The sequence below is a fragment of the Triticum aestivum genome, chromosome 7A (genome assembly GCF_018294505.1).
Source record: "Triticum aestivum cultivar Chinese Spring chromosome 7A, IWGSC CS RefSeq v2.1, whole genome shotgun sequence".
Taxonomy (NCBI): Eukaryota; Viridiplantae; Streptophyta; class Magnoliopsida; order Poales; family Poaceae; genus Triticum; species Triticum aestivum.
Window position 1 is genome coordinate 703,057,899 of NC_057812.1, and position 7,514 is coordinate 703,065,412.

Consider the following 7,514-nt stretch of genomic DNA (forward strand, 5'->3'; position numbering starts at 1 on the left):
TATCAACTAACATATCTTACATTCTTAAGAAGTTTATCCCCATTACAAGGGATTCTCTCAGCATGCAGATTATTCACCTCAACATTTCCATGTCATCATTGCAGTTAGAGATAACAACTAGGTATCTCTTTCTTACTATGTCTCTCCCCAGCCCGGCAACCCCCCTTTGGCCTCTCCCCACCACCTAATAAACTTCCCAGTTAACTTCTTTACCCATTGATTTCCATCTCCATTTCGTATTCATCTTCTCCAACGAATAAATTCATGAGTAACACATGGAGTCGCCTTGAAACTCCCATCTTCACCATAACGATTAGAAGAGCACAGACCGCCGTCTAGCCTAGACATCTGTCGCCCCCAGCTGTCCAACCCCCGAGAGCAACCCACCCCTACCCATTCCATGCCGCCATCCCATTTGGACCCGCAGGTCGCTGACAGCGACCAGCGCGCCGTCGCTAGCCACCTGACCGCCGGCGCAGACCTCGACCAAGACGCTACACGCGTCACCTGCCCCAATCCCGCTGCATGCCGCCACTAGCAACCTTCCTGAGCCCCTGCTGCCAACCCGACCATATGCCGCGTGCCACTGCCAGCAGCCTCACCCATTTCCAGCTACAAATCCAGACGTGGTGAACCGACATGGTGCAAATCACGCACATGAGTAAATATGTTATGAGATACAATCCTATGATATCTAACCTTATTAATTTGATTTAAGGGATGTGGAAACACTTACTATCATTGTGGAAAATGCCTACGAAAACAAACAAAAAAAGACATGGAAGGAGTCAACATAACACATGACAAATGGAGATGAAATTAAGGAGTTAAGGTGCCACACGATAGAGGAAATGAAAGTAGTCAATGCGTCATGGAACAAACTGAGATGAAATGAGTTAACACATCACACGACAAATGAACATGAGAGGATTCAATGTGACATATGACACATGGAGATTAAATAATCAATACACTATGCGACAAATATATCTCTTGAGAATCTAGACGTTTAGATTTTTTTTAAAAGGAGGAAAGCCCCCGGCCCTCTGCATCTGAGTGTTGCGTGCAACCAAAACTTAATGGTTTATACTTAGGGTGACCTAGGGGCAGCACTTAAGCTTGTTGATACAATGTAATTCCAGCATGATACAATGATCTACAATAATTACTATTAAATGCATTTCTTGTTGAATTTCACACTACGTAATTTCCCCCGTGTACCTTCTAAATGGGGCAATAGAGCAGAGTTTGGTGAGATCATCTTCGGTCATTTATTTTAGAAAAACAAGGAAGGATGATATCCGATGACTTTCGTGATGGTATTCATTTTTCGGGTGAATCGAGATTGTGCGAGGTCACCTCAATTCTCAAGTAGATTATGAGATACTATAGACTGGGAGGTGGTCTCTCGAATAGTTTTGATAGGAATAGAGGAATAATATATGCATACCATCTACGTGTAAATTCTCATTGCAAAAAAGGAGTCCATGCACTACACAGAAAATGAGATGCAATGAAAAACTAGAAAGTTTCCATTTCCATTGGGTGTGTCGTCTCCAAAACAAATTCATAAAAAGAGAATAGAGTAGCTGGACTTCATTCGAAGCAATGAGCTTAAGTGGTGCCTCTAGGTCTTCCTATACAAAACTCGTTGGGTGCTATCTGACCCTCCAAATCTGAAGTTTTTGATTCTCACAATATATATAGTCACATAATGGGATGAATCCTTTCATCTCATTTTTCATGTATCGTGTCGAATCATTTCATCTCCGTTTGTCATGTGGCACGCTGACTCCTTTCACCTCTGTTTTTCAAGTGGCACTTTGACTCCTTTCATCCCCTCCATCGTGTGGCACATTGACTTCTTTCATCTCCAAATTTTTGGTGGTACTTTAACTCCTTTCATATCCATTAGTTTGGTTCTCGTAAGCATTTCTCCACCATGATAGTAAGCACCACCGCATCCCACAATTCATATTAATAGGTTTTGTAATAATATATGTTTGTATTTCACAACATATTTTTTCGTGTGCATGAATAATTCGTTCTCCAACATAATTCATAGGACATCATTCCTTTTAAATATTTTTCAAAAAAGAACATGAAACTAGTATATGTTAACTCTTGATCCATATACGAACCACAAACAGAAACATATTGACATTTGACAAGAATGGAATTATATTGAGGGGGGTAATAAAAAATGGCAGAAACTATCACACCTTTCTCGAAACTACACACATCCATGGCATGGACCACAAAAACTCCACTCGATGGATCCTTATATTTCTTTTCTCTCTTCTTCATAAACGACATTTCTTCTTTCTTGAACATCTTGGCCTGACTTCATACTCACAAAGCATAAACAATTATCTTAGTGATGTTGGACAGAGGAGGCAATTATTTGGTTCGAATTTGTGTGTTGCTCTTGCCCTAGTCTGAACTCTGAAACACCCTTGAACTACTTTCCCGAGAAGTGTTTTATTTTTCAGATAAAAGGCCCTTGACATATTATGATTCCAGGAAGCCATAAGGCCCGATATGTGGAACTGAAATCCAAGATAATTTCCATCCGTTTATTCGATGCCCTCTTGCTCATTAGTTGTGGTATGCTATGGAAGAAGTCTGGGTCTGCCAGAGATTAATGATATTGAAAACACGGGCAAAGAGTGGTTATTGCATGCACTTGAACCCCTCCCAGACATCGAACGCGCCATGTTGCTGATGACCTTATGGCTCTGTTAGCACGTCTGCGATGAAGTTGTTCATCACGAACTGCCACCCCCAGCGGAAGCATCTAAAAGATTTCTGGTAAGCTACCTGGACTCTGTCATTGGGCTCAAAACTGAATTGTGTGATGATCCTGGCAAAGGTAAATCTATCATCACGTATCACCAAACAGTGAGAACAACACACCCAGCTCTCACCATGGCTCCTCAGCACGTCATCAAGACCATGGGCGTATGCAGCTACTGGGATCGAGGCAAGTGGAGGAGACAACATATGATGACTTCGATTGGATGTTCTCGAGATCCATGGTGAAAACCATAGGTCTGACACTTGGTTATACCAGACAATGGCGACGTTCTTCGTGCCGTTACCTTGATGAAGGCATTGTTTGGAGTTTACTCGAACTTGATCTTCAGGGTGAAAACCCACGGTCTAACCTCCGTGGTTGGATCGGGCGACGGTGGCGCTTGTGCGTCGTTCTCTTCCCGAAGGCATCGCTTTTGGAGAATCTTCATCGTAGTTATCATGCTGTCAAGAGATGGTTGGTGCGGATGGTCATTGGTGTATGTCATCAATCGTTGTTTTCATTGCTTACGGTATTTTTTTCCTTCTTTTGTCTTCGCCTATGCATAGCTTCGGTCTTTAATGACTTTGCTATTTGCCGGCGTGGTACTTTGTGTGCGTGTGTTAGTGTTGGCTGTGTGCATCTTTGTTATGCAGAGGCTGGGTGTGTACTCACTATAATTGTATCCCTCGATGCTATATCTTGAGTCAATAAAGAACACCCTTTGTCGAAAAAAAGGTCAGGTGGATAGATGGAGTTCGTGCCCGGCTGGGTGGGTGAAATTAAACATTGAACGGTCCTATAGGCGAAGATGGTGCCGCTGGAGCGGGAATGATCTTACGGAATGACAATGGTGCTATCATTTTTTTGGCCTGTAGGGCACTGTTTTCATGTCGAGAAGCATTGGAAGCGGAACTCTGCGTGTGTATGGAAGGACTATCATTTTCAATCCGAGAAGTGAATTGCCAATTATTGTGGAGATGGACTCCATGGTTGCAGTGAAGCTGATTCAGTCGCATGAGATAGACGGATCTTTAGACCATTCCATTGTAAGAAAGATTAGGCACTTGATGAGACTTCGTAGAACTTCTATTACTCTTGTTAACCGCACTCAAAATAAGGTTAGTGATAGTCTAGGATTTAACCAAGAACTTCTTGCGAAAGGTCGAGTTTGTAAATCAAGCTTGTAGAAAAAGCTCTAAGTTTGCAAGGGTTGAAGGAAGAACTATGACCTAGATTGGTTCAGGACCTTCAGCTTCTTTAGAGCTAGCTCATGGAGATTGCAATGACCATGATATTTGAGTAATACAAGTTTTTTCCCGCAAAAAAAGTGGAAAAATGCAAGGTAAACTATGCACAAGAATATGTGTTTAGGAGCGAACCAACTTATGATCGAATGGTCAGGGGGACAGTGGTATCCCCTGCCCACCAGAGTTCAAGTCCCAGACTTGACATTGGTGCTCGTATTTTCTCATCAATCTCAAGATGAGTTGTCGTCTCAGTCTCTTGGAGGTGCTCATAGGGGTAGGATGTGCGCGTGTGTGTTCCTAGGGCTAAGAGCATCTCCAGCCGCGTCCCCAACAGGCCGCCAGGGCCCTTTTTTGGCCCTGGCGCCCAAAAAACGGCTCAGTCACGCCTCCGGGAGCCCATTTTTCGCCAGTTAGGCCCGAAAGTGGCGTCGGCGGACCCAGGCCGAACCTGGTGCGCTGGGGGCGCCCGGTGCAATCGTTTTGGCACGGAAGAATGGCGGGCCCTCCGAGTCAACGACCCCAGTGCCTCGTCATCCTCATAGCCTCGGTTTCCCACGGGGAATCAATACCAAGGCTGCCACCGGTCAGCCTTCCATTGATTCCTGATGGGCGACGCGGTGCACCGACGCGCCCCCTCCCGCCACGCGTACACATGCGTTGCCACTACACGGCTGCTATAAAAGCCGCCCCTCCCTCACCGGTGGAATCACCCACCCGCAACCCCCTTCTCTCGCTGCCGACGCCCTCTCTCCCCGTTTCTCCCCGTCTAGCCACCGCGTGCACGCACATCCCTGATGGGTGAACAGTTCCCTGGTGATGTGGCGGTGGCCAACGGCTTCGGCCGCCGCTCTCGCCACAAGTGGGAAGCTCACCTCCTCCACGAGGCGAACTACCCGCGCGCCCCTGACGTGCGCGCGCCGGGGCAGTGGAGGCTCAGCGCCGGGGGCGTCCCAGTCCTTCCTCTGCCCGATGTCGAACACCCCGGATACTTCCCCACCGAGATCGAGCGTGTGCGGGCCTCCCTCTCGGAGGAGGAGCGCGCCCTCCCGGAGTACGACGCCGGCAACCACAAGGCGTGGGCGGCATACTTCGAACGCCGGCCGGCGGAGCGGTTCGCCTCCGTGAACAACGCGCTGGTGGTCAGGGGGTGCAACAACAGCAACGGGAGTACCTCGAGGGCAGCAACCATCCGCCGCTACAGTACCCGGCGGCCCCGACCCCGTCGGAGTGTCGGCCCATGGGTGCCGTGGCGAATGCTGGGCGGGTCTTCCTCCTCCTCCCTCTCCCGATCCTCCTACCACTCCTCTAGGACGCCAGCGCTCGTCAGCGTCAAGCCCGAGAACGTGGAAACGCCGCTCGGCCGGCGCACCCGTAGCGCCGGCATCATCATCAACGAGGGCGGCCATGCCTCCTCCTCGGCTCCTCCCCGCCTCGTCAAGCTGAAGACGGAGCCGGGGCTCGCGGCCGTGAAGAGCGAGCACGATGACGCACTCGACGACGAGGCGGCCATGAAGTGGGCGCGGGATGTTTGTGTATGTGAGCGACTTCGATTGTACTGTGTTAAGAAAATGAATTTGAGTTTAGGCCTCACACATTGTCACGTCCCTGCAAAGGTAGGTAGGGATGTGGCCGTTGAGACAATGAACGCGCTCTCCGTTTCCGGTCAAAGGAAGCACAAAGACACTCGGTGAGCAGATGGCAGGCTTCAGTGAGCAGATGGCACCATTCAACATACAAAGCAACATGGGCTCGGTTGGAATGATGTTAAATGGCAAGTCGGCACATGGTATAGGCAGAACTTCAGACGCAGAGACTGATATGGTTAACTATGGAAGAACTAGTTCTGCACTTTCCAACCATCAGACAGATGGTTTCGTCCCATTGACCCAGATGCATGATGTCGGTGAGGCATCTGGCATTCTCTATGTGCAAGAAGGAACAATGGATCAGCAAGCACTTAGTGGTAAACTAAATGGCATCAATGTGTTGTCATCGGGTGGTATTTCCAACCTTCTCAATGAAGTAAGAACTTTTCTCGTTGACATGTATCTAGTCTATGCATATGAAATTTTGAACTGAAACGGTGTGTTTAAATCAAACTTTCTTTCTCGCTGTAGGATTTTATTGGAGAGGATGCTGTCATGGATGGATACTGACACTTATGTTGTTTAACCCAACCTACACGGCGAGATTTTTTCGCATGTGTGTTGAGTACTTTTAATTGGTCATTCCTTTGTCCTTGCACACTGTACCATGAAACTATTGGAATTATTGTAGTCTAGTTAGAAATACAGTTGTGTCGGGGCTTCTATTTTACTCTAGCTTTTTTGTAAGTCTGTGTTGTCTTCTGTGATCAAAACGATGTTCGGTTATGTTATTTCTGATGAAACCATTTTTGTTCTATATATTATCAATGTAATGTTGCATCTTTTCCCGAGACAACATTTCAAGATAAAAACATGTGCCCCTGTCTACGACGTGGTCTTTAGGACAAATTTATCAGACACACCTTAGGGCGAATTCACACATTAAATCTATTATATATAAAAAGTATTTGATGGTTTCACCAGAAAAATAGAAACAATCTAGAAATTACCACAAAAAAAGAAACATCCCACCGTAAAAAGAATACAAGGGCAACCCTACAAAAAAAAGATAACAGAGAAAATTAGGATGATTAGGGTTGCATGCACCCGCAAAAAAAAAAAGATTAGGGTTGCATGCAGCCGCCATTGTCCACAGCCATGCTCTTGCCCTCGGCAACATACCTCCTAGCGACAAGGAAGAGGCCACGATGAAACGGGTCGAAGGGCACCGGCCATCCACTCGCCGGTGCGTACGTCAACATACAGATCGCCAATCCAGAACGTACACAAAGCGAGTCCGCTGCAACTGAGGTAATATGTTCAGACTTGTTTTCCAAATTCTTCAGGGCCATCCACTATCTCCTTCCTAGCAAGCAAGGCCACCAAGGCCTTCATCTTCCGATCTCTACCAGAATCCAAAAGCATAGCGTTTGCTCCTAAGGTACAAAACAAGCGAGAAATTGTCATGGAGGAAGGTCAGGTACAGGGAAGTGGTGGAGGTGGTCTCTAAAGTTTTTATTTATTGATCTTCCGATCTCTACCAGAATCCAAAAGCATGGTGTTTGCTCCTAAGGTTCAGAACGGGCGAGAAATTGTCATGGAAGAAGGTCAGGTACAGGGAAGTGCTGGAGGTGGTCTCTAAAGTTTTTATTTATTGATGACATTGTAGACGCAGACCGTGAAAGTTGGAAACTAATGTCGCCCCTAATCTAGAAAATTTGGTGCCCATGAAAATCAGCCAGTGCCCGGTGGACCTATCAGACATGAAGACCCTCCAGCACACATGGCGGCATGCTACAAGATATACCAACGGTTTGCCGGCGGCAGGAGCCAGGTTCATTTGACATCAAGCTCCATCGCATATTGACGTTCTATTCATAACCT